This window comes from Arvicanthis niloticus, chromosome 11 (genome assembly GCF_011762505.2).
Source record: "Arvicanthis niloticus isolate mArvNil1 chromosome 11, mArvNil1.pat.X, whole genome shotgun sequence".
NCBI classification, from domain to species: Eukaryota; Metazoa; Chordata; class Mammalia; order Rodentia; family Muridae; genus Arvicanthis; species Arvicanthis niloticus.
In genome coordinates, this window is record NC_047668.1 from 28,462,333 (window position 1) to 28,489,389 (window position 27,057).

The window sequence follows — 27,057 nt, forward strand, 5'->3', positions numbered from 1 at the left end:
TCACTTGTAAATTGTGAGCATTGTTTATCTCCGCTATGGAAAGCAGTGGGAAATACTGCAGTTTGTTTGTTTGTTCTGTTCATGACGGGTCACATTGGTCTAATATTTGGGGATTTAAAAAATAATCACGTGTGCCGTTTGAGAGGATATTAATTATAATGTTTGCATTCAAAAGATCCTGTCGGTGAGAAGTTCTGTCATTCACTACTCTCTTGTCGCTGGTGGGTATGAAATGACTCATTTATGTTGTGTCTTCTCCCTCCTGCAGAGCCTTCCCAGGGAAAATGGCGCTGCCTCCTCAGCACTGCCTAGGAACTCCAGTGTGGCTAGGCCGCATTCGCGCTGTTCTGTGTGCTCTCACGCTGTGAAAAGTGTCACAGCGACACTCCGATTCTGTGTCAGCTGGATGGTATCTGCTCATATTCATGTCTTGGATTGACTGCAATTTAGACCTGGTTATTTGTTTCTTTATCAATTGTCACAAAAATAAAAAGAATATTTCAGTACTGTTTTTCAGAGCTCCCAAATAGAAAAACAATTTTTAGACAAATCTATATACCATTCCCTCTCTGGAAGTGTCAATCCTTAAACCAGCAGGTGAGACTACATTTTATTAAATGGCTCATTCTAATTCAGAAGCTGAGGTGGTCTTACGTATGGATAGATTGTGTCGCTATCCCAGGAAAACTACTTAACCTACCTGTATTTAGAAAATGCTTCTGTGTACCTGCTGTCTGGTGTCAAGCCATGAAACGAGAGGCTTCTGTTTTGAAATTAGAGTTTTCAGAAATGATGGTTTTGGCCAAGTGGCTAGTACTTTATTAAAGAACAAATAAGACAAGCAAAAAAGGCAGAGCTTTTGGGCACCGCAGATGTCACATTAGACCACCTGCACATGATGCAAAATGCTAGGCAGAAAAGAAGCCACTACATTCTGGCCCTTCTAGATGTACAACTCGGAGCCTGAGTGAGAAAATTCAAACATCAAACATGGTACTTTCAAATCATCTTTAGGAGCAGAGAAAGAAGTTAGTGGAAAAGGGAAATCATCCACAGATATATCTTTCAAAATGTGCTTTTACAAATTATTTTATCTTGCTTAAGATTTGGTTGTTTGTTGAATATGAACATCATTAATGTAACTCATGTATTATTCATTTTGTAAATTGTTTGGGTTGTTCATTGCAAAATACCTTGGTCATAAGTATCTGTTTTCCCTGCTGTTCTTAGGCCAGTCATTGCTTGCTCACGTGGTGTGTGTGTGTGTGTGAGTGTGTGTGTGTGTGTGTGTGTGTTGTTATTGTTGTATGTGTACACTTTATTTTTATATGTGGCATATGTACTTGTTCATGTTGATATATGCATATATGTGGTATATGTGTGTGAAGGTACAAGAGGGATAGCAGTGATATTCATTGTCTTTTTCTGATCCATCTCATCACCTTTATTTTTTAATGAAGGGTTTTGTTTTTTCACTGAGCTTGAAGGACATCAATTTGTCCAGTCTGGTTGGCCAATGAGCTTCAGGGATCCACTTTTGTGTCCGACTTCTACCTACAGTGCTGGGGTTAGAGGTCCTAATTGCTGTGCCCTCCTTTTTATATTTGTTATATGGATCTGACCTTAAGTCTTCATGTTTGTATAACTGGCATCAGCCAATAGATCCAATACCACAGCCCACATCATTGGCTCGTCACAGAGTGGGGAAGTAACATCTTAAACCTATGACTCATTTATTCTTCATATAGTTTCATTTAGTGTTTTTTTCCCTTAGTAACCATGTAATATATGTTTGGTTGAGAAACTTTCTCTTTATCACTTCTATCTGTGTGATTTTCTAGGTGATATTTCTCCGGACATGTCTATAATCTATTTTCAATCTCCAGATTGATAAATTTTTATATTGTAAAATACACTAGCTTAGAATCCTGTAATGGCTTCCTACATCTCTTTAAATCAATTTACAAGTCCTCAAAGAATTCTTCTATAGTCTTTAAAGATAGTCTTCTCTAATGATGTACTCTCTGACTTCTCTGTACTTTCCTTTATTTGTTTTCCATTGTCAAAACCAATTGCCATGAATTTAGTAAGTTAAAATAATACCTTAAAAAGATATAGATTGCAAAGCATAGAAATATAAAGTAAACCTCATTAGGCTAGAATTAAAGACTTGCCAGGCTGAAATTTTTTTCTGGCAACTTATTTTAGTTACTTTTGTATTGCTATGGTAATACTACGGCCAAGGCAATTCATAAAAGAAGATGGTTAATTTGGCTTCAAATTTCAGAGGACTAGGTTCCATGAGGGCAGAGCAAAGGCATGGTTATAGGAACAGGTGAGAGCTCACATGTTGATCCATAAGTAAGAGGCAGAGAGAGTAAATTGGGAATGACAAGTCTTTTAAAACCTCAAAGCTTGCACATAGTGACATACTTCTCCCTGTAAGAACACACCTTCTAACCTTTCCAAAAGAGGTCCACCAACTGAGGCAAAGTATTCAAATATATAAGCCTACAGTAGTCATTCATATTCAACCTACAGCAGTGCTATACATAGCTATAGAAGCTATAGTGTGCTTTATACGTATACTATATGTTTTATAGTATGCATAGCTGTAGTATGTTTTATTCTCCTGATGCAATTGTCTTAGAGACTTACTGCTGAATGAGCTTGCCCTTTCTGGTTCTTTCTAAACTCAGCCTAGCTAAAATCTATTCAGTAAATTGTTTTGCTCAAACTCCTCTTCAACCTGACCGATTCAAACTGGCTTCTCCCAGCTTCTCACTAAATTTCTCTGCTTGGCCTCAAACTAACTCCAGCAATTTGTTCTAATTTTCTGTCTTCTTTTTATTTTCTGGCTTGCACTGCCTCTGTTGACCTGCACCGAACTACATCAACTCATAAATAAACTCACCTCCACTGCACTGCACTCACTGCACTGACTCTTAAGTGACTGACTCAACGCTACTTCACTGAATTCAACTTAACAGACAGATAGGCAAAGAGGGATGAGAGATGGGGGATGGCTGAGAGATTCCAGCGGATGGTAGGAGGGAAGATAGCTTTGGGATGTAAATAAATAAAATAATTAATAAAAAAAAACTAGAGTCTCATGGTTTGACTGGACAGTGAAGTATACATGAAAGAGAAATCTTAAGAAAGATGTGAGGGAGAGAAACTATGAAGGCACCTTTGCATTGTTCCTGAGAGCCATCTAGGGAACTACAATTTATCATGTGAACTATGAAAGTTATTTACTTAAAGATAAAACAGTAAGCAAATAAAATCCCCACAACAATTCTGTGTGTTAAAGCATATAAAAATGTGAAAATGCACAACTTCCTATACTATAGAGCACAGGGTCACCACTTTTCTGTAGTAATTTCTTCCAACATAGAGATAAAAATCTGTAAATCTATAGTCTCACTCCTCATGATAAACTATCTAAAAGGTTAATCAATAAAAGTTGATTGGTTTTGAAAGTAATTATCTTTTTAAATGTAAGTAGGTAACAATAAGTTGTTCCTTACTCTTCCTAATTATTTTCTGTCCTTATTTCTCTGTTCTTATTTTCTCATTATTCTCAGATAACAAATCACATTATTTGTGGGTTTATACATACAACTATACTATTAAAATTATCTAGCTTATCATGTATTACACTTCTGAGACTGATGTAATTATTCTTACTTACAAGAATCATTATATGCTGATTCAATGTGTTTACCTGTTCTAAGTCTTGGTAAGTTCATGGCTATACTCTCATGCAGTCTCCTGGTTTTATCAGTTGTTTTTTTTTTTTTTTTTTTTAATCATCCACAATAAACTTTAAATAACATTGCAATGAGACAGAATGAGTCATTCAGCAAAAAATTCATTACACAATTGGTTTATTAGTCAAAGATGACATTTGGTTTTGACCCAGATAGATTTTCTTGGGGAAACCTTTAATGCCATGCAGATTTATTAAATCATAGCTTTCCTATACCATTAGGCATTACTTTTTCTTATGGCACATTATAGCCTGCAATGTGTTTGTGTGTATTTAATGCAATTTTAAGAGCCAAGGTTTTAATATGATAGACTGAACTTTTGCTTCAGTTTATTTATTTTGTGATATTTGATATTATATTCATTTTAACATACGTGTCACTTTTTCAAAAATATTTGCAAGGCCTAATATCTTATGGTAAATATTAAAACTAAATGTTGAACAACATCAAAGAATAAAAATTTCATTTGGCCATAGTATTTAGGAACAATAGAACAGAAATACTTGAAAACTTGGCCTCTTTTTTCTTTATAATCTGTCTTTGCATCTCCTGTCACACCTGCCATATTCCACACATCTTAATGACTATGAAGTTCTCAGATTTCTACCTAAAAGAAAAATATCTCTTGTGTGAATATCATTCTCGGGGAAGCAGCTTCATCTGTGGCATACACAAGGTCAGTCTTGTATTTGAATTTGATTTTATTGTATTTGAATTCTATTTTCAGATTTTACTGAAACAATTAGTTCTCAAGAATGTAGTTATGATGGTTGAATATATTTGGCCCATGGAGTGGCACTATTTGGAGGTATGACCTTGTTGGAGGAAGTGTGTCACTCTGGGCACAGACTTTTAGATCCTCATCCTAGCTGCCTAAAGCTAGTCTTCTCCTAGCCACCTTCAGAGGAAGATTAGAACTCTCAGCACTATGCCAGCCTGGATACTGCTACCATCCTCCTGCCTTGATGATACTGGACTGAGCCTCTGAACCTGTAAGCTGGCCCCAATTAAATGTTGTCCGTATAAGAGGTGCCTTGGTTAGGGTATATGATCACAGCAGTAAAACCTTAATTAAGTCAGTAGTCATCAACCCTTAAACAAGACAAATTAAGAGACTTTTTAAATTATTGTATAAGTCAGGAATTTGGCTCAATCTTAGTAATAAAAACACTGTTCTATGATGCTTATGCTTATTATTATATACATTCATAGACAGACAGACACAGAAACACACTCATACACACAGATGTATAGAATTTAAAACTTTAGAGGGTGAAGTAAATAAGCGGCTTCAGCATCTGGCTAAGATGGACACCTAGGGACTTAGGCTATTTTTGCTCTTGGAACTTCAATCATTTTAGGAGGGGTGCTCCCATTAAAGTCTATTGTACTTTTGTCAGACTCACAGAGGTAAGACTCTGAGTTCCATTAGAGTGGAGCTTCAAAAATTCTCTTTAGTTTTGAATGAGATCCCAAATAGCAATGCTTTAGCAATAAGAGCAAACCACATGGAAATGTAGAGAAATTTCAATCTAACAATGTGACTTCCCTGGTTAGAGTTCACATCCAAATACCTTCTAGGTTCATATAATCCTGTAAAAGTACAGACACAGCCTAGATTACTGTATGACCTGGCTGGAATACAGACATACCCTTTAATCCCTAAAAAAAGGGTAAGGTTAGTTTGTAGAAGGAAGCAGCCATGTTTGAAAGTGACATCTAATTTAGAGTCAGATAAAATGACAAATCAGAGAAATATTTGACAGAATGAATAAGAGATGGAACATGCCCAGCTTCAATGAGAACAGCACAGAAAGGACAGCAAGGAGCAAGGGTGTCAAGAGAAGGGGATGTAGTGCCTGTGTATGACAGTTTTACTGGGACAGTTTTCCAGTGACAGTTTCCAGAGAGAACAAGTTGGATACATGTGAAGACAAATGAACTAGAGAATGAAAAAGAACCAGAAGATTAGAACATAATGTGAAAGTTAGTAGGATGCCAATCAGAATAAATCAGTCAGAACCTGAGAGAACCTGGATTGGATCAGTCATTTTGGAAGATTAGATTGTATGGATGCTAGAACCTTCCAGACCCAGGCTTAGGTATATTTCAAACAGAGAAGTCCTCTGGGCCAAACTCAAGCATAGTATTCACAGGTGCAGCTTGGGTACAGCTATCATCTCATCCATTTATCTGAGGAAAAAAACCCACAACATCTATACTCACATTAACTGCAGTTATTTTTCAGATTCTTTGTGATCCTACCCTGTAATGAATACAATCAAAGCAAAGCCAAACAAGGTGGCATGAATAGACTTCTCAAGCATAACAGAAATGAAGGAAGTGAAAAAAGGAAACTAAATGATTTCATTTTCACACACAAAATAAAGTATAATATTTAGTGATATATGCTAGTTATTAAAGCTTGCATCGGCTATCAAGAAAATCCTTATATTCAAGGCCAAGATCATGGCTCTTCTTCTGGAGGAAAAGAGCTTTAAATCATCTTGAGATTGCCACCACCATTTTCCTATGTTGTGTTGAATAAATACACAGTGATCAGTTTGTGGTAAATTACCAAGTGAATACTTTGCTTTGAACTTTGTGTTTATGCATGATCTGTTTGTGTGGAGACTCATCAAGTCGCTATTGCTTTGTGCTCACATTAAACACCTTGTAGTTACTGATGTATGCTTCACTATTTTCATTTGGAAACAGGCCACTTTCCATTTTCCTCATATTGTTCTAGGTTCATCAAATGATTTTGCTCTTCCTTTAAAATGGCTGCCAGATTTAGAACCTACACAGTTGATTGTCCTATTCTTCAAGAAGTTCGCTTTTACTGGATTGATGCCTAATTGTTTCCTTCTTCCTCCTTCTTCTTTGAGATAATGACACCTTTCTCGGAGGTTCATTTCTTGATTACTCATTACTGATTCCTCAGCAGTTACTCCATAGCACTGTATTTATTCCCTGAACATTAAAAGCCTCTATACAATAAAACTTATGAAATATTTAATATATCTTTCATCTTTCACCTTGTATAAGAATCATGAGGCAAATACACCTTAGTCCTTCAATCTCATCCTTGTTCAAGATCAGAATGAACCAATGGTCAAGAACAATAAAGTAGAACTTTTGTAATTATTAAAGATTATTTACAATGAAGGAATTATTTAAGATCACATTATACAATTTAGTTATTATAGCAATGCTCCTAGACAAACCTATCTATCTCTCTTTCTATCATCTACCCATGTATAAATCTATCTACCTATCTATTTAATTATCTATCTATATATGTTAAACATTTTTAACATATGTTCAACATCAGTTTTGAAATTGACAATTTATATCCTGTTACATCTAAGTATAAAATTTCTCTCAGAGATAGTATGAAATTAAAAGCCTCTGATATTTAGGTAGCTATCAAATATGAAATTATCTTCCAAAGTTCAGGTTTTGAATAGTTACCCTCAACTCCAGCTGTTGGTATTATTTTTAGGGCTATGGAAACTTAAAAAGGAAGTCTATATGAAATGATTCAGCTACATTAAGATACATCATTCATTAAGATACATCAACTCTAGCCGGGCAGTGGTGGTGCACACCTTTAATTCCAGCACTTGGGAGGCATAGGCAGGTGGATATCTGAGTTAGAGGCCAGCCTGATCAACAGAGTGAGTTCCAGGACAGCCAGAACTACACAGAGAAACCCTGTCTCAAAAAACCAACAACAACAAAAAAATACATCAACTCTGGCTATTCCATGTAGATTTTTGCTTCCTATTTAGCCATGAGGTGAACAGCTTTTCTCTACCATATGTTTGTACCAGTATAATATTCTGTCTAGGAAATCGGGTCCAAGCCACCATAGACTGAGACTTCTAAAAGCAGCCAAAATTAATATTTTCTCCATTAAAGAAACATTTGCATTTATTTCATATATGTGCATGTTGGACAATGAAGTTGGAACTTGTGAGTCACCACATTAAAACTGGGCACAGAATCTGTATCTTTTGGAAGAGCGGCATGTGCCTCTAACCACTGAACAATCTCTTCTGTTCATCTTTCCTCTTTTAAGTAGCATTACCAAGTAGTTCACCAAGAAAGAAAGAAAAAAAAAAAACTATATGACAGGAATTAACTTTTAAAAGCAAAATTTTGTATTTTACTATTATTTAAAGAATCATATATACTGCTTGTTTAATTTTGTGTTGTGGTTAAGAATACTTCTGACACACTTCTTTGGAGAACTATAGTTACCTCACCATTACAAGGAGTGATTGATCTTTAACTTGATACATTCTGTTTTTTAATGGGTTACTAATACTATTGACTGTTCCATCTTATAATCATTAAATACTAGAATTTATCCACTGTATTTATTTGAATTTTGATTATTTTCCAATGTTTTCTTTACCAATAAAATTTTATTTGCTCAGATCAGATTTTTTTTCCTCACCACACCTGTGTTCAAGTTCAAATAAACCTACTGAGTCATGGGGCTTTGTAACACCTTACATCAGTGTCACTCAGTTAAATCAAGGTAAACTTCCAAAGATCTACTGCCATTTACCCTGCAATTCTGGCTTCAGATAGATAATTGTTATTTTAATAAAGGACATCCTTAGATGAGGCCTGATGCTCTCACAGCGATGGTGATCCAGTCCAAGTGCAGAGCTTTCTACTTCCAGGCAATTCTATTGCCATCATGTGAACTTTACAAAGGTTAAAACCTATGAGTATTAGAAAGGAGATTAGTGACTCTTTTGCATGTAATTTAATATTTTAAAAAGACTTGGAACTAGAAAATGTGCTTGTTTTTCTTTGGTTTTGTATTGTCTGCTATTGAATTTAGGTTATCTATTGGAACTAACATCACACACATCACTTCAGTACACACACACACACACACATATCCATGTAGTTCTTCACATTATGTGCAAAGTTTATGCATATATTTCTAGATAAAATCATTATTTTTTCCACTGAATTATCTTCTTACTTATTTGTGTGTGTGTGTGTGTGTGTGTATGTGTGTGTTACCTAGATTGCTGATATGTCACATCTGGCATCCTTCTATCCAGTTAATGTGAGACAGGTTATCTTTATATTGAAGTGTTTTATAGACTTTTTTTTTTATTGCACCATTAAGAGTACTTTGGCTTGTGCTATATTCCAAAATTTTCTTGTCATAATACATAACATTCCACAGTCTCACTTTGTGCTAAGCCTTAGAACATTCACTTACATCTAGTTTTCTGCCTCAGAAGGCCAGGTAATGAGATGAGCTTCAGCAAAAAAAAATTGCTGGTTTAGTTTCTCACATTACAGTCCACAAAGATTGTTTTTGCTGCAATTGCAGGCTAATACTCAGTTCATACATATTTCCCCTGCTAGGCAAGCATTGCCAATTTAGTGTCCGGTGGTGAGTTTTCAGCTCATAAAAGTCATTTGATTTTTGGTTTTTAAGCTGAGAAATAAAATGTTTCCTTGGAAAATACTGCAGATTTTAATGGGAATTCTGTGGAATTTTTCAAGTACTCAATAACTTAAAAAATGTTCATTTATGGCACAGTAGACCCATTTTCACTTAAATGAAAACTAGTAAAGATTTTTATTATTATTAACAGAAACTATTTTTGGAAATATCACAGAAAGATTCCAGTGAAAGTAAATTCCAGCTTTGGAGTTTTGATTACACAAATTCTCTACGTTTTTTAAATGACTTCTCACTCAATAAAAATGCATACGCATCCCATAAAAATACTGTTTGCACTTGTCACCTCATTTTTCATGGTATCAAACAGTGTGCTAATCTCTAGAATCCATGTCTGAGGTTGACATGGAGGAAAAAATTACAACCATGATTAGCATGAGCTGAAGCAAAAGAAAGATGCCTTCTGTATAGATATAAATGTTCAAAATTACTGTTCATTGATTGAATTCAAAAGTTTTTGCACATGTCAACAGTATCAGTGATTTACAGGCTACTGGTTTGTGATCCACTAGTTGACTTGACTATTTCCAGCCGTGGGGGACTTTTCTGAGGATCGGTCTTATGTATCTGTTGACTGGAATTGCAAGTACATGATTTGCAACATCTTCATGGTTGTAATTGCCATAATTCTTTAGGTTTCCACTTTGTAAGGTAGATGGTAGAAAGTAGAATGATCTACCATAATGCTTTAGCTTTCTCAGTTTTGTTGTGCAACTGATGTCATCCAGGATTCTAATACTTTCCCACTGGACTCCACCTCTAACTTCTTGCCCAGGTCTTAACAAAAAGATCATTGGTCTGTTTGAGGTCACTTTCTAAATGATTAATATTGATTGAGGTGGGATATGCAGAGGATAAAACCAATGGAGCATTTAGAAAAAAATGAATGAAACCTAGATTAATTATAGAGGTTACTGTGAGATGTATTCATCTAGTGTGTCTAAAATACCTAAGTGAAATATTTTGTCTTCTTAGAGATTATATTTTCAATCAGACAAACTAGTGACTAATTAAACCTAACATCACTGTGTGTATATGTGTTTGTGTGTAGGTACATATGCCATGATACATGATGAATGTATGGAGGTCAGAGGACAAATTTGTGTAGTTGATTATCTGCCATCAAATTTATGTGGATTCTAGGAGTCAAACTTGGGAGCCTTTACTCATAGAGCCAAATCTCTGACCCCAAAATAGAATTTTAAGATTCATTGTAGAGAAACTAAATAACTCTAGCAACTATTTACTTATTTGGAATGACCTTAAGTGATATCAAATACATACACACACACACACACACACACACACACACACATACACACACACACACACAGTTGTGATCACTTAATAAATATGTCTCATTTTCTTACTTAGAATGCCTTGCTTAGAATACCAGAACTACTCCCCCTTCTTTGATTAACCAGTCCATCATCATGCTTGAGGCCTCACTTTAATTCATACTTAACTCCTTTAGTATTTTCAACAAGATTTGACTGTACCTCATTTATCTGTCTTTATTTATCATCAGAACTTATCAACTAATATTACTTATATATATTATTCCAATTACTGGCCTAATACTTTTTCTTTTCCTTTTGTTACAAATTTGCTATATATCTTAACATCTAATATTATTACAATATTAATAGAAAATGGGTTAAATAATTAAAGGATATTATTAACTATATAGTATTTGAAGGGTAGTTGACTCAAGGTACTTATAACTATTGTCATGATCTCAAACTATCCTTTCTACTAATTTTTAAGAGGAAAAGACATTTAATAGTATAGAAAATGCTTATAGGCATTTAATATTTTCATACTTCAATTAATTAAAGTCTTTCCCAGAAAACGATGTGGTATTATAAGCTTTCATCTAAGACATTTATTTCAAGTTTTAACATATTTCTAATGTATGACTGGGCATATTAATTGGATAGAGTCAAATAACAGTAAAGGTTAAAGACTAGATTTTCTCCATGAAAGATGAGCATTTGGCTGCTGCACATGCATAACGAAGTAGAGAACTGTAAGTTCATTTAAGATTAGATAAAAGTACATCTTGTGCATTGGTTAATATCAACCCACAAGAGCTTCAAATATGGTGATAACTTAATATTGGTAGTTAGTATTAATGGTCAATTTATAGGAAGTAATTTGTTTCATTTTTCTATTGGCCATATCCACTGTGTTTTATTCTAAATACAGTATTGCATTATTACCGTATTTTTTATCTTTTTTTAAAGACCACATATTACTTAAAATTTCGTATAAACTCTTTTGTTTTTCCCATTTGAAGATTCAGATATTGTAATATGTAAACACTTCTGCCACCTCAGCTCATGTATATGCACAAAATTGTATAAAAACCATAGAGGTTTCATTCTTTAAGAACAAATATAAGTATTTTTGCAATAAAAACTTTTTAATTTTAAAAGTAGTAGTTAATGTTAGAAAGTCTAAAAATTAAAATATTTTTAAAATTTATTATTTCAGGTTTTTAAAAATCATTGCATTGTATTTTGAATTTACATATGCGTACCAAAAATAAAATAGTATTAATACCCTATGTAGTTTCAAACTAAGCATTTTTCATATATGTTTGTATTATACACATTATTTGTTATTATTGAAATTCTTCAGTCTTTCAGTTTCTTTGTTTAATGTGGATTGGTATCAATATGTTGAATATGCTAGAAAAGCACTCAAGCCATCAAGTCCATTCCAAGGCTGTGAGCAGATATTCACTTTGTTTTAGTTTAATATTTTTTCAGGGCTTAGGACTGGACACAGAGACTCTGGTATGTCAGGTAAGTGCCAAACATTGAACTATGGATGTCTCTAGGTCCTCTAATCATGAATAGTTTTTATAGATTATGTATTTGGAAGTTTTTTAAAAATATATATGATATATCCTGTTTACTCTTTTTTCCATATTTTCTTATTTATCTCTCCTCCATCAATGAATTCTTTTTGAGATTCATGACTTTTATCAATCTATTTTTATAATTATATTATGATTAATTTAGTAATATTCATCAATTTAAATATTTGCATTATTTGCCTAAATGCAAAAATATTTATATACAAATTATAGCATGTACTTATTAGAGTTATTTATGATGATCGGTAAGTTAGAGGGTGTACATACCTTTCATAAATAATGTCTCCAAGATTATTTTATATTAATTAATAATGGAAATAAGTTCAATGGCTAATAAAAACAAAACCAGATGCTTATTTTTAATCATAATTTTATCTGGCAAATCTTATAATCTAACAGAAAGTTAATATGCCTACAGTAATATCTAGTATGAATGGAAGGGATATGGAATTAATGATAAGAATAAAAGGATTAAAAATAAAGAACCACCAGCTAACTTAAAATCAATTGTGAAAACATAGGTATTTAGATAAATAGGTTCTATTACAGACAGAAATGTGAGTCTCAACACTATTCAAAATGGTAGAACATTTAAGAGAAGAAAAACCTAAACACTGCAAGAGTAGAGTAGGGTCTTGTTTCAAAAATGAACCCAAAAAGTAAGGCACATTTCTCTGTGACATTCTAAATTTCACAGTAGATCTCTAATATTATTTTATCAAATATTTTAGTATTTTATGTGTATACATATTTTGCCTGCATGTATGTAGGTCCATTGTATGTGTGCCTGGTGGTTACAGATGTCAGAAGAGACTACCAGGCCTCCTAAAATTGAAGTTACAAATAGTTTTGAGGCATCATGTGACTAATGGAAATAAAACTTGCGCCAACAATGTCATTAACCACTGAGCCAACTCTCCAGCACTGCCACCATGTCTAATACTCTGAGGCCATTTTGTTCTAGGTTATGAGAAAAATGATGTGTTTAGTCAATGTTGAAAATGGCAAATTGTGAATTCTTGCTCAAGACTTGCTAGGATTAGATGGCATGATCTGCTAGATCATGATAGACAGATCTGATAGATCATGATAAACATGATAGAGCCATGTTTGCATTGTTCCCTGTGGCTCTCTAAAGGTTGGTGCACAGTAGATCTTCAATTCCATTCTTCTAGATCTGTGGGAAAGCAAATAGCATACAATGATAAGGATCAGTTAAAAGCAAAACTGAAACCATGTGTTTCATTCAAGATTTAAGAAAATCTGGTTTTCTGCAGATGTACATCTGCAAAAATAGAAGACCAAGCACAGAACTTATTTATTAAGGCAAAGTAATTTTTTTAAAAAAGGCCTATCTCTTGCCCAGGCTTAGACCTATGATAGTTATTATGTGTTATGTTTATTATCTAATGAGATGCAATTAAGAAACTGGAAGTTTTACGTTATTGGGGGAAACATTTCTTTCAGGGTGAACTCACTTTACTTGTCTGGACAACTAGGCTTGTTTTGACAGCCAAATACTTGCACAGTTAGAGCACAGAACACAGAGGACTGTACCATGGCAAGGGAAGCACTATGCATCTTGAAAGTTGTGGAAGCATACACAGGAGCTGATAGAGTAAACATAGCACTTGGCATCCACCCTAGGATCTTTTACAATCATGGACAGAATAAATATTTGCAGGTACAAGTTAACTGACATGGAAGCAGTCACCTCTCTATGGTTTAAAATCTGACACACAAAGAGATGGTATTTCATCTGCCACTGCATGATGATAGCTATTTAAGGCTTGGGAAAAAATTATCCCATGATAAGTAAGGGAGAAATTTCACATGTGCCTATAGAAGTAGAAGATTCAGTGTAAAGTCTATAACCTAAGGAAGGTATATTATAAAAAACAATACAGTAGAAAATCTATCAGATAAATTTAGTGTAGATGATGGGACATAGGACACTTTGTTTACTAAGGAGTAAGGGCTATGCTTTAGAAAAAGGGAGGAGTGTCACCGAGAATAGGAGAGGAAATTAACTGTGAGGAACCTGATTGATGATCACACTGTGGAGCATCTGTCTATTTCTTGTGAAAATGCAAAAAACAAAAATAAAATATAGAATATTCAAGTCATAGATACCAGGAAATGATACTTAATGGACATAAAAATGTAGATGTGTAATTATTGCATGAAACAAAAAGATAGGCTGTTAAACACAGAGCCTTTAGAAAATAATAGAATAATAGAAGATTTGTAAGCTCAATTGACAAATTAAATGAGCAGTACATGAAGGTGCTACTGAATGTGTCTAATGAAAAGAAGTCTGGAGAAAATGATTGAGGTCAGCTGCAGGTTCTTTGAATACCATCACTCAAAATTCTCTATACTTTAGTCAGTTTTCAGACCTGACTTTAATTCTTTGACTCTTGACTGAGGAAAAATATCTGTCTTATGGGAAAAATGCTTAGGTAGGTTGAGAGTATAATTTGGTCATTTTTCTAGTTCCAAAGGGGCCTGGAATTTACTCAAATAATTGTGAGCTAGGTGCAGAAAATTTCTAGAACTTTTGTGCATTGGTGGATCCATAGCCAAAGGTAAAACTAATCTCCTCAAACCTCCTTAATGTCACCATCCTTTAATGTCGTAAAGGTAAACAGGAATCAGGTAGCAGGTGGAGTTTTGATCTGCAGCCAGCTGACATCCTAATCACTGTGCCTGTAGGCTTACCACATGGCCATTGTCAAGATCCTCCAAGGTATTCTTGAAGAGCATATCTTTTGTACCGGTAGATGTTATACAATAGTTTCTTGTTCTGTATGTATGGATTATCGTTTATTGTTCTTTTGACCAATATATAAGGAAGGCAAATATGATGTTCTCTAGTGTATCACCATTCATGACATCAGCCTTGAAGTCATAAAATATTGATAAACTATGGTATATGACAGTAGACAACTATAAAATTAATCAAACAGTAACACAATTGTATATGTATTCCCAGTACAAGATGCATTTATGTTTGGTAGCAGATTAATAATGTATTCATTGTGGACTAAACAGGCAACAAAATGAAAAGTGTACACATCTTTTTTTTTTTTTTAAAAAAAAAGAAGAATTAGAGTGTTTGGAATCATATGACATAGGCTTTATATACATAAAAGGGCCTCACATGTTCTGGAAATTGTCTTGAACTTTATCAAATATAGGATGTAGAGGATTTTCACTTAATGCAGAACATCTCATTGGTCCACTATATCAGCAGTTCTCCAAATATGGGGCAATCCCTGAAACATCTCATTTCATACTGATGCAATAAAAACTATTGTGGTACATTTTTAACATTCTCACTGATGTGACAAAAACAATATTAGATAGTACTTGTTTTCTGGCCTGAAAAAAATTGAATCTACACTATAGCCAAAAATGCAGTCTTTGTTGTTAACAATCACAGGAGTGTAAAAGCCTTATGATGTCCCTGTTAAAGGCTTAAAATTTTGTTTGGTCTTTATTCCTCTGTACATCTTTTTAAACATTATTTGTGGCAATGTGTAATAGGTATACCCACCTCAGACACAGATCATCCAATGGTACTTGCTGATGGTACTTGCAATGGAAGAACATTTGTGACTTGGTGGTAATTTGAGCTAAACACCTTTTGTTCTCTTTCTGAACCTCAATGAGTTACTTATTGAGAGTCAAACCATGATTACATGATTATTTTGGACGACTTATTTTAAATACACACACACACACACACACACACACACACACACACACTACAATTTGTTGAAAATTAGTAGGCTGTGGAGGGAACTCAGTTGGTAGACTGTTTGCCTAGCATTCAAGAAGCTTTGGGTTGCATAACCAAGATGCAAACCAGGTGAGGTGGTGCACACATGAATTCCAGTAATCAGATGAAGGCAGGAGCTTAGAAGTGTACAGTCCTTCTCATCAGTATAGCAAGTTTGAGGTTAGCCTGGATTATATTTCTTTATATCTTAAAAAGTAAAATAAAATGAAAACTAGACATTGCAAAGGTTTGCATTTAAGACATTATCAAAAGCACCACATTACACCATCTAATAAACTGCATTGATAAGTAAAATCTTACAGAGAACTTATATTTTTAAATGGTTAACTCACAGTGTTGTTAAGATCATGAGGCATTTAGAAACTAATTCAAAGTTCAATGTACCACTATAGATATTTTACAACAATAAAAAAATCATCAAGGTTTTTACATTCCATATTTCAGCTAACCTTTAATAGACTGTCTCTTGTTCAACTTTCATATAGAGCCAACGAATAGTATCTAAAAATATTTGAGAAGACAGCACATTCTTTTTCTAACCACATGTCTTTACAGGGCTTGGTTGTTTTCTTGCACTTCAACTAAAATATACAACAGGTTGGATGGAGTTAGAGATGGATAAAGCAAGCTTCCATTATATTAGGCAGTGGAAAGTTTTATAAAAAACATCAGTATGGCACTGCTCATGTTAGTAGTTTTCCATAGTATGTAAATGCATGTTATGTTAGTATATCATAGATTTAGTATTTCTTTTAAACTTTGAATTCATCATTGTTTTTAAATTTTATTTAAACTATTTTAATTTCTGAAATTGTAAACTGTAATAGGTATGAGTCACATAAGCAATAGTCCTTTGAGGTCCATGACATTATTTAATGTTATAAGTAGCTCCTGAGGGGAAAAGTTGAGAGCAACTACATTATTTAGCTCAGTGAGTAACAATGCTCTGTACTGAACTGTGGTAAATTATTTTCAAGAATGTGGCCAGATAAATTGTATAAATATTGTGAGGACTCTTTCACTTTATGTACCCAAGGTCTGCAATATCCAGGACATATTCTCCAGTGTAAATGACAACACAAAAGCCTTGGTATTCCAGCATTAATAAAGAAGTGGTATTCTCATAAGCCTTTTTGGATTTTTGAGGCATCATACTATTTTCTTGTGAACGCTGGTGTGCATTCTTTATCTGGTGACATAAAAAGAATGACATTTTGTGTTCAATATAGAATAAGAGAAGAATCTGCAGTAATTCAGACAAATGTGCATGTGGCCTAGAACTAGGAATTATAGAGCAGAACTTACAGCACTGGGTGCATGGTTGGGTACACATGTCATGTGGACATTAATAGAAAGCACCAACAAAAGCATTGTGATTTAGTCCCTAGGATTCTAGCCCACAGCTATAACTACTACAGCAGAAAATTTCAAGTCACTTGGAAAGTAACTCTAAGCAGTATTCTAAAAGTTTAAAAAGAAATACCACCTGACTATTGTAGAAACCTAATATTAAAGAGAAACTCCCATTTCAGTTTTAAACTCAAACATTAACTTCCTCCAGAGACACATCCTGGGAAGAGCACATTCCAGACTCAAACACACATTCCAGGATAGGGCTCAAGATAAGAAGTAATCAGAAAGCTGAGACCCTTAACACAGTACAACTGGGTAAACAGAAGCCACTTAAGGTGACCCTTTTTGTTGTAAAAGATAAGGTACAAATTTGAGTTACTTAGAAACCAGGCCTGGGAACGGCTGTTGAAGTTTAGCCTTTGTGGTCATTGTTTAAGAGGTAATTGTATAACTGCCTTTGTAAATTCTGTGAAAATGGTATATAAGCTGCCCTTAGCCTTAGTTCAGGGTTCTTCTTGCCTGCATGCAAGAGAACCCCAGTGTACTGGTTATCGTTATCATTATCAATAACCCTCATGTTATTGCTGCTAATCCTGTATGTTGGTGTTCTGTCGGAGCACATCCCCTGGTTTTGGATATTTTGGTCCAACACTATCTATACCCTGTAATGCAAATGTCATGTGACTGTGGGTATCCAACACAGCTTGGGTTTGTTAGATCCATTTTATATATCTGGGAGAAACTTTACAGTGGAAAAAGTCATAGAATATTAATCAGCATAGCTCCAAGTGACTGACTTCATGGTGGACAGAGCCACAAAGGTGGAGCATCTTTGGGAAAAGACATCAAGCCTGAAGCCCACATAGGGTCAACTTCTGGCCTTTACAATACCTACTGCCTCAAAAATTAACTCATAGTTCTTACCTTAATTACTTCTAAGATCAGTGTACCTGAAAACCAAAGGAATTTCTAATGGATCAGAAGTGGAAACTTAAGGGATCTTTGGAAAGTTGGTTGGATGGTGTTTTGCTCCAGCAAACACATGTAGAAAAGTTTCATTAAAGTGGACACAGGTATGAAAGGCTAAGGCAGATTGTGAAGGAACATTTTGCTGATGTTGACGCAGGAAAAAAGGATGTTTTGCTAAAGAAATCACATGAAGGGACATGTGATGAAGTATTCTTTTCTAACTACATTCATGTATTGGTCTGCCTTACATTGCATAGTTGAGCCGCATGTGTTGGAACTCTGTAGAGAGAAACTTACTAAAATACTTCTGGTGGTGTGCTGAAGCTTCTTGCTGCTTCTGTGGACTCAGGCTGATTGGATGCACATGCTGAGGTAAGACTTGTGCTGAGGCAAGCAACATGGAGGACAAGTGATTTTTGGAAGGTATAAATAGGACTCCATAAACTGACAGAGACAGAGCTTGGCTTGTTGGTAACAGATAGCTGTGCAATGCTTGCGTGTCTCATGTTTTTGCTGATTTTTGCTTCCCTGAGAGAAAGGCACATTTGAGAATCTATTTTTGGGTCCCTCCTGCTGACTAGAGCCAAAGCTGCAGCTTGGCTGACTCTGCTAGGTCATGTCACCACTGTTGCTTACCCAACTCTACTGAACTGGACTGATTGTGTATCTAAGAAAAGTTTTCGAGTTGACAACCACGCCAACCTGTGAAGTGAACTGCGATTTCCAAACAACACAGGTGAGAGTTGCTCCAAAGAACCTTTCTAAACAGGTCCACACCCCTGTATCTTTTCTTTTCCACTACCTCTGGTCAGTGGTGGACTACAAGTGAGGTTAAATCATTTAAGAAACATCATTACAAATAAAGTTTGAAAAAGTAAAGTTATGGGGATCCACCATCAAGAAGACCCAGCTCTTCTGCAACTCCACATCTGTCATATGCATACTTTAGAGTCCAGAAAATTTTATTCATCGGTGTATATCCTGAGACTGTTCAGAGCAGTAATCAGCAGATCCACACTGACACAAATGTTGACTCATTTTCCTTATGCTGTGCTACACAATATTCATTATAGAGAATACAGACTGGCAAAAGAAATCCATAGTGATAGATGTAAGGATCCTGAGAAGGGCAGGGATTGGTCGATTATGTGGTAGGATAGTGCAGTAGTTTGAGTGAGAAATGCATCCTAGATGCTCATGTATTTGATCATTTGGTCCCCAGTTGGTGGTGCCAAAGAGGAGGTTATTGCACCACCAGGAAGTGAAGTCATATTGGAGGAAGTGCATCACTAGGGATGGACTTTGAGGGTTCATAACCTTGTCCCATTGCCTGCTTTCACTCTCTGCTTCCACTGTTACTCCTGTTGCTCTGCCTCCACTGAATGTTGCCAAGTCTACCCGGACATGAAAGATTCTAAACCTCTATAACGGTAAGCAAAGTAAACACTCTTCTCTTTGAAGTTGCTTTTGGTTATAGTCCTTTATCCCAGCAACAGAAAAGCAAGTGATACAGATGGTATCCAGTTTCTTGGTTTAATGAATATTGATATACTTTGACAAAGTCCTTCAACTAGAGACTGAAGAGATTGCTCAGTGATTAAAGAAACTAGCGTCTCTTGCAGAGGATGCAGATTCAATTCCCAGCACTCACATGGAGGCTGTCTGTAATCCCAATTGAAAGGGATTCAACATCCACTTTCTGAACTCACTGGGCCCTACATACAGATGATACACAGAAATATAGGCAGGCAAAGGCTCATACACACACTGTAAAAATAAATAAATCTTAAAAGAACCTAAAGCATCCATTTCATCTATGATATATACTGTTTCTGCACAAGTTTTAGTTCATTACAGTACTTAAAGCTTTACAAAAGCCAGTAAATAGTGAGAAAGGAAGGAGTAGAAGTCTGTGTTAGAGGATCAGTTGAATTTTCTTCCACTACTGTATATCATAATACTGACTTGTTTTCAGAGATCACAAAGAAATAAAGGAGAAACAATATGAAAATTTGAGATAAGAGTATTCCCAACGATGGGAAATATCAATGTAAAGGCTCTGATATGGTATCATCTTTGTTGAATATCGTGAACACCAAAATGATTATTTGCTAAAATGAATGAGAGGACTTTCACAATCAAATTGACTGAATAGACATTAAGCTACAGAGTGAATGACTTGACTCATGTGTATAGTGACATTTCTGGTCTTATTATAAGTTTGCCCTGCTATCTGTCTATTAAGTATGAATAGCATATGGTAAAATAATATTTTAATAAACTATATTTACTAACCCTAAAATAAAACAAATTTAGCATAAATGTTACCAGTTTGCTCAATTCCAGTGCTGAGTCCCATTTCATTTAAAGTTTTGTCCATCCCACACAGTTTATAATGAAGACAGAAACCATCCGTTAATCAAGAAAATAATTAAGTTGAGAAAAAAAGTGTTAATAAAAGCATAATCTGTTTATTTGTTGTAATTTATGGAAAGAGAGCTATACGAGTATATTTTACATGTGCATGTTTGTGAAGGGGGCATGAGAGAGATGTGGGTAGAGGGACAATCATATTTAAGGCAGCAGTTAAATGATTCTGTACAGTGGAAATTATTCTTGAAAGGCTGGTATGACTCTGAATGACATTCTTATCCAGGTCTGTCCTTGAAAACAGAACTGAACAAAACAAAGCAAAACAAAAATAAAAAATGCCATTTCAGGTGACTGGAACTCATTACCAAGTAGTCAGATAATATGAGCAATGATGATACTTTATTTTTAAGAATCTGGCAATGAATGTTCTAACCATGTCAGAATTCACATCTGAGATCTTCAAGTGACATGTATAGAGACTGTGGTCTGTGAAGAGTTGTTTACAAAGCAGGTTCTCTAGGTCTGAAGTAAAAGCATCCAGTTCATTCTGTCTTTTCCTTTGACTGAGGCCACATAACAGTGGAGTGCATCTTGTTGACAGTTGTTACCACATCTATTGGCCCACAGTCACCATGAATTTATAAAGAGCTTTGCAGTATACCTAAGACATATTACCTGTCCTCTTCTTCTCTTAGACTTTATTATCACCCCAGCAGGTAGGACCTAACAATATCATTAATTTGTTAGGCAGCTTTCATTTTTCATACCTGACTCTGTCACCTGCCTGTGGATCCTGTTCCCCTAACTGGGCTGATTTGTTTGGCTTCAGTACCAGCATATGTACCTCCTCCTGCAGTGACTTGATATGCCATGGTGAATTGGTGTCCAGGGGGCCCTCTCTCATATCAGAGGATGAGAGAATGGGGAATATGGAGCTCTGTGAGGGGGGATTAGGACATGGGTGCAATTGGAATGTTACATGAATAAATACATAAATTAATGGAGTAAAAACCCACTAAAGGGGGCTCCTGTAAACAGGCCTGCACATTACGAAGTGATGCATTGTAATTCTGGGAGGAACTTCTGAAATTTAAGGGCAGCAGATACAACTTGAAGTGGCTGCTAAAGTGGACTACACTGCATGATCTATGTAGAGTGAAATCATCAACTGCTTATTTCCCTGTCAGGAAAATCTGTCCTGTGTCTACCTTGTTTTCAAGAAAATCTGAAACAGTATATTTGTAAGAGAATACGAACAGCAAATAACATGTGTGTTTGGGGCAGACTTTTAGCAGAAAGAGGCTATCAGCTTTGCAGCCATATTGAGCCATATACCCTGACATGTGACTTGGATTACAATAGCCTACAACAGCTGAGCACACTCCGATAATCCTGGTTTAGATACCTTGGGTGTGTGAGATTAAAGGTGTGTGACTTAAGAGTGTAATTTAGAGATAAGATTTAGAGACAAGACCTAAGGGCATGATTAAAGGTGTGACCAAAAGGCATGGCTTAGAAGTGAGACATATAAAAGGCAGAGACAGAACAGAACAGAGAACCAGACACAGCAGAGAGAAGACAGGTAGCAGGCACTTGGAAGAGAACTTGGAAGAAGTAACTTGGAACTTGGAGGGACTAGGAGCTAGGGACTAGGCACTAGGAACTCAAGATTTAGGATTTAGACTGAAGAATAAACGGGATTGAATTACACTGTGTCTGGTCTGCGTTCTTCGAGTCCGTCCTCACTCTCGCTCTTGCTGAACTCCGACCTGCGGTCGGGAGCGGCAGCTTGGGCCGGGATACAGTGGCCACCCAAACGTGGGTCGGCCTGGGCCTCAACATTTTGCTTGGGCCGCGACATTTTTTGGCCACCCCAACGTGGGGCTAGTGTGGACCCCAACACATGTGCCAGATTTTTTTTTTCAAATCAGGGGAGAAACAATAAATAAGTAAACATGACACCAAGAAATATTCCAGGCCCTAAACAAAACAAAAGAAAACCAAAAACACCAACAAAAATCTTAAGTATCCTAATACTTCTAATGAAGTTAGTAGTTAGTAGTTTGTAGTTGACGTTTATTGGAATAAACATAGTAATGGAAACAGATTATGTTGATGAAAGGGGAGAAACTACAAATCTATCAAACCAGGAAAGAACAGAAGTTATTCTAATTTCATTATTTTTTAAAACAATTGATTTTGACATTTGTTGGTTTATTGATTTGTGTATATTAGAGGGTAGTGTGCCTGGCATTTATGTGGAGGTCTGAGAACAATATGTGGTAGTATTTTGGTGGAATGTCTTTTCCAATGGAAGAAAAATGATGACATCTGAAGCATCCATTAGTCTTAAAGGAAGAGATAGAGTCAAGGAATAGAAGACAAAGACAAAGGCAAAACAAAACAACAACAACAACAACAACAACAACAAAACCTTTACCCCTTTACTTTCCATTGGGGACAAAAGCTTGAGTAGTTTGTGTCTTAGAGAACACTGCTTTGTGTCTGTCACTCAACTCTAACAATAAAAACAAAACTTAACCTTGTGCTCCTGCTTGCCTCTGTCCACTTCTGCTTCATCTCCAGTTAAAATCAGTGCCTTGAGTGATGTTTGAGATCTTCATAATCATTTGTCAAGTGATGTCATTCTATGCTTCATTTCACACACACACACACACACATACACACACACACACACACTTCAAAACAAAAATAACAATGCATTTGTAAGGCTTCTATCTGAGCACTATAAAGAATTAGTCTTAAGTATGAGGTTCTACCCCAACAGTTGCTTTTATGTGAAAATTTTCTTAGTTCAAAACATATTTTACCTCTAAAAAATGATTTGTTTATCTCACTCTTGTTTGTTTTTAATGCTTTGGATCACAAAGTGGTTTCTAGATTTGCAAAAGAAATTAAATTTGAGTATCTATCATAAACAGCATATTCAGTTACTTCCTTGAGATTGGAAACACCTGTTATAGTTGCCTGTTGATTGCTGACTTTTATATGAACATTTGGATGAGAAGTAATGTTTATAAGATAACATATAGAAAAAACACAAACAAAACAGCAGAAATCAAAACTGAAAACTAAAATGGAAATCTAAAATGTAGTATTCAATAATATTGGAGCATATTGGGTTAAAGCTTTTATTAATTAAAAATGGCAGGATATATATTCCTGAAGAATGTTAAAATAATATACAACTACAAAACTGTATAACTCCTAAATTCAGCCTCTAATTCTCAAAAATACCTTGAACATGTGATCGCAGCTCAGCTCAAATGAAAACAAAATGCAGTTATATTCAATGCCAGTCTTTTAAATCTCCCTATAATTAAATTATGGTTGAAATTTGATAAACTTGTTGTTTTTTTTTTTTTTTTTTTTTGAGTGTGGAGTCTAAAGAGCATCCTTTATCCTGATAGACCAATAAAAGATGCATTGACTCTTTGTTTTACTCTGTGCTCACAATGCTTATGAGATTTTCTGGTTCTTTGGTGTTGGTGGTCTAGACAGAATGACATAAAGACAAAAGATATTCTAATATCTCATTATCACCAAGAACAGAAGGTGTGGACAAACAGTGACAGAAAATCAGATCCTCCTTTTGCTAAAACCACTAAGACTGCTATTTGAGGTTATCACTCTATTCTTTGCTTTCTTACCTTTGGGTCAAGTTTTTGTGTGAATCATGTAAAGAATCTTTGATTGAATGTTAGTAATAATATAAGGTTGATGAGTCCTAAATCTCTCCTGATACCTACTTTGAAACTAAAGACACCATGAATAATTATAGTATTTTAAATTCTGTAACAACAAGCAAGCACTGTAGGCAGAATAGTCCATGATGTGACTGCACTTCACTATGAAAGTAATTATCTCAAGACAAAACCCAGCTGCCCCTCTAGGCATGATGGTAGTCAGATTGCTTGCTCCTTCATGTGTGTTCTTTGGGGAAAGTAAGAGATTGTAGAATCACACCTAAAGTTAATGACCAGCCAGATCCAAACTACCTTACTATGCACATCTCTTACCTCTCCTATTTTTTTTCCTTCTGCCTATTATCCTAGAGCCCTAGTAAGTTTTTGGGAAGACAGTGTTTTGTGTGTTATTTCCCATGTCTCTCAGTGTGGTATACTGAATAATAAATTGCTGTCTGGTTCATTCTCACTCATGACTGATTAAACATTTCATGTGGGATGAAGCAAATCCTGGTCTGCTGAGACCTCTTAGAGATGGGCTTGCAGCTTAGCATTCCAGAAACATGCTGAAAGCATCACTGATTGACATTTTAAAAGTATTCTTAATTACTTAAAGGATATTAAAGGCTGTACTTGGATCTGACCATGGCTAACTTATTTCATAAAACCAACATTTTCTGGTATAAAATGATGCTTCCTGGGGCACTTTCTAATTGGCCATATTTTATGTCCATGTGTTTTTAAACTATGAAAGACTTCTAACCACAGTTCTGTAATCTTTTTCTAAATGAAAATCTAAAAATTAAATCAATTGATATTGGATGAGTTTTCTCTTACTCATATACTAACAAGATATTCTGAAAACATAAATACTAAAGATTTAGTGAGAAAATGTGTTTTAATGTAGATTTTTGATTTAAAAATTAGTGCAGGAACAAGTTGACATTCTACAGATTTGAAGATAATAACCATTAGTTTAAATCATTCTGCAAATGATACTAGTGATTTTGTTGTTAATATGGTTTTTTTTTGAAAATATGGTCACAATTGTGTTTCATTCACAAAAATATATTTTACAAATAGCAGCTAATTCTTTCATTAAATCAGAATAAGATTACTACTTTCAGTATTAATGGTTAGATTTGACATATTTAAAAAGGGTAGAAAATACTTAATAGACCTGTCTGCAATTCTGAAATGAACAACTCTTCGGGGAAATGGAATTGTTCAAAGATACATTTTCTCTCTGCCAATCTGTGAAATATAATATAATTATTCTCTTTTAATGAATCTCTCAATGAGGAGCAATTCTTCAGTGCCCGAACAGGTGAAATATAAGGATAATGGGAACAGCTTTGTAAATATAAGGGTGAAATTAGATTGTTATTTTGTGCCTTGTTATGGGATAATTAGAGTAACAGTGTGGAATTCATCAGGCATTTGAACTTTCTCAAAAAAGCTCCCTAGGGCCTGGTTAAATTAGTCATGTTTATCCATGGAGATTTTTAGCCGTATTTCAGATGTCTGCTACTTTATAACATTTGAGCCTCAGTACTTAGCTTAATCTGATTAATTGTTGATGATGGGAAGTCACCAAGAAGACTGTCTGAAACATACATTTAAAAAGAACACCTGATTTTATAAATGCATAGTGTTGGCTAAAGGAAGAACAATGAAACTGTTTTCATTAGTCAGTATAGAGGGACTGTGAGCTTCATCTCTATTAATTTCCACAGAAATGGAATGGGCTGGATACTGTCCAAGAAGCTACCATTCATATGCTAATTGGATATTTAGAATAAAAGACTATATTCATGGAAACCAAATTCATGGCCCTGGAACTCCAGTCGCAAGTTGTTTTGGTTAACTAGAGTTTGTTCTTTAAAGGTAAGTCGATAGTAAGATTTGAGTCATTCAAGAAACAGGCTTCTTTGTTCTCTGCTAGACACTCCAGTGAGTTACATAAGTGCATGCAAGGAGAACCAAGTGTTAGACACTGTCCATTTAATCACAACAACAGAAATAATTGGAAACAAATTTATAATTAAGAGAAAAGTTCAATATTCCTCCGGTATTGGAATCTTCAAGGGAGATAGATGTCCTTCCACAAGGCAGTGCAATTGAAGTTTATTTCTGAATTGAGTTACAGATGTCTCTAGTCATTATTTTTTATCTTGATGGAAGAGAAAGTGACCACCTTAAAATAGTGTGTGTGGGGGGGTGGATCTTAATCACAACCTAGGTTCACTCATAATAAAGTGATCCTATGGCTTTTTGATAGTTTTTCCATGTTTACAATTTTAAAATTTCCTCTCTAATTTGTTGTCATCAATCTCCTCTAGAACCTTGATAATAGGACAAGTCATTATAAGTAATCTGAAGGACATTTATCACTGCAGCTGCACATTATCTATCACTCTGAAAGGACTAGACTGCTCCAGCACTTTGTATTGTGGAAGCCCTAATGGCAACTTCATACTGGACTACGAAACTTCGGAAGACTCCTATGTACATACATACATTTCTCATTCTAATGCACTCTCTAAAGGTTGCTAATTAATCACTGCTTATATACTCCTCACTGTTTTAACTTGACACACACACACACACACATGCATGTAAGTGTGCACACATGAATGCATGCACACATACATATCTATATATCTATATACATGATGTCAGGTTCTGCA

The 27,057-nt window shown here is 35.1% G+C and overlaps 1 protein-coding gene and 1 long non-coding RNA gene across 6 annotated transcripts in view; one reads left to right on the forward strand and one right to left on the reverse strand.

The window, feature by feature from the left end:
• Dgkb (diacylglycerol kinase beta) overlaps nucleotides 1–27,057 on the reverse strand; it is a 625,059-nt gene that overhangs the window by 117,528 nt on the left and 480,474 nt on the right. The gene's annotated exons all lie outside the window — the stretch shown is intronic.
• Nucleotides 19,616–27,057, forward strand: part of LOC143443858 (uncharacterized) — a 48,476-nt gene continuing 41,034 nt past the window's right edge. Inside the window, exon 1 of the long non-coding RNA XR_013113175.1 lies at nucleotides 19,616–19,717. This is a non-coding gene — a long non-coding RNA (uncharacterized LOC143443858). The remainder of the gene's footprint in view (nucleotides 19,718–27,057) is intronic.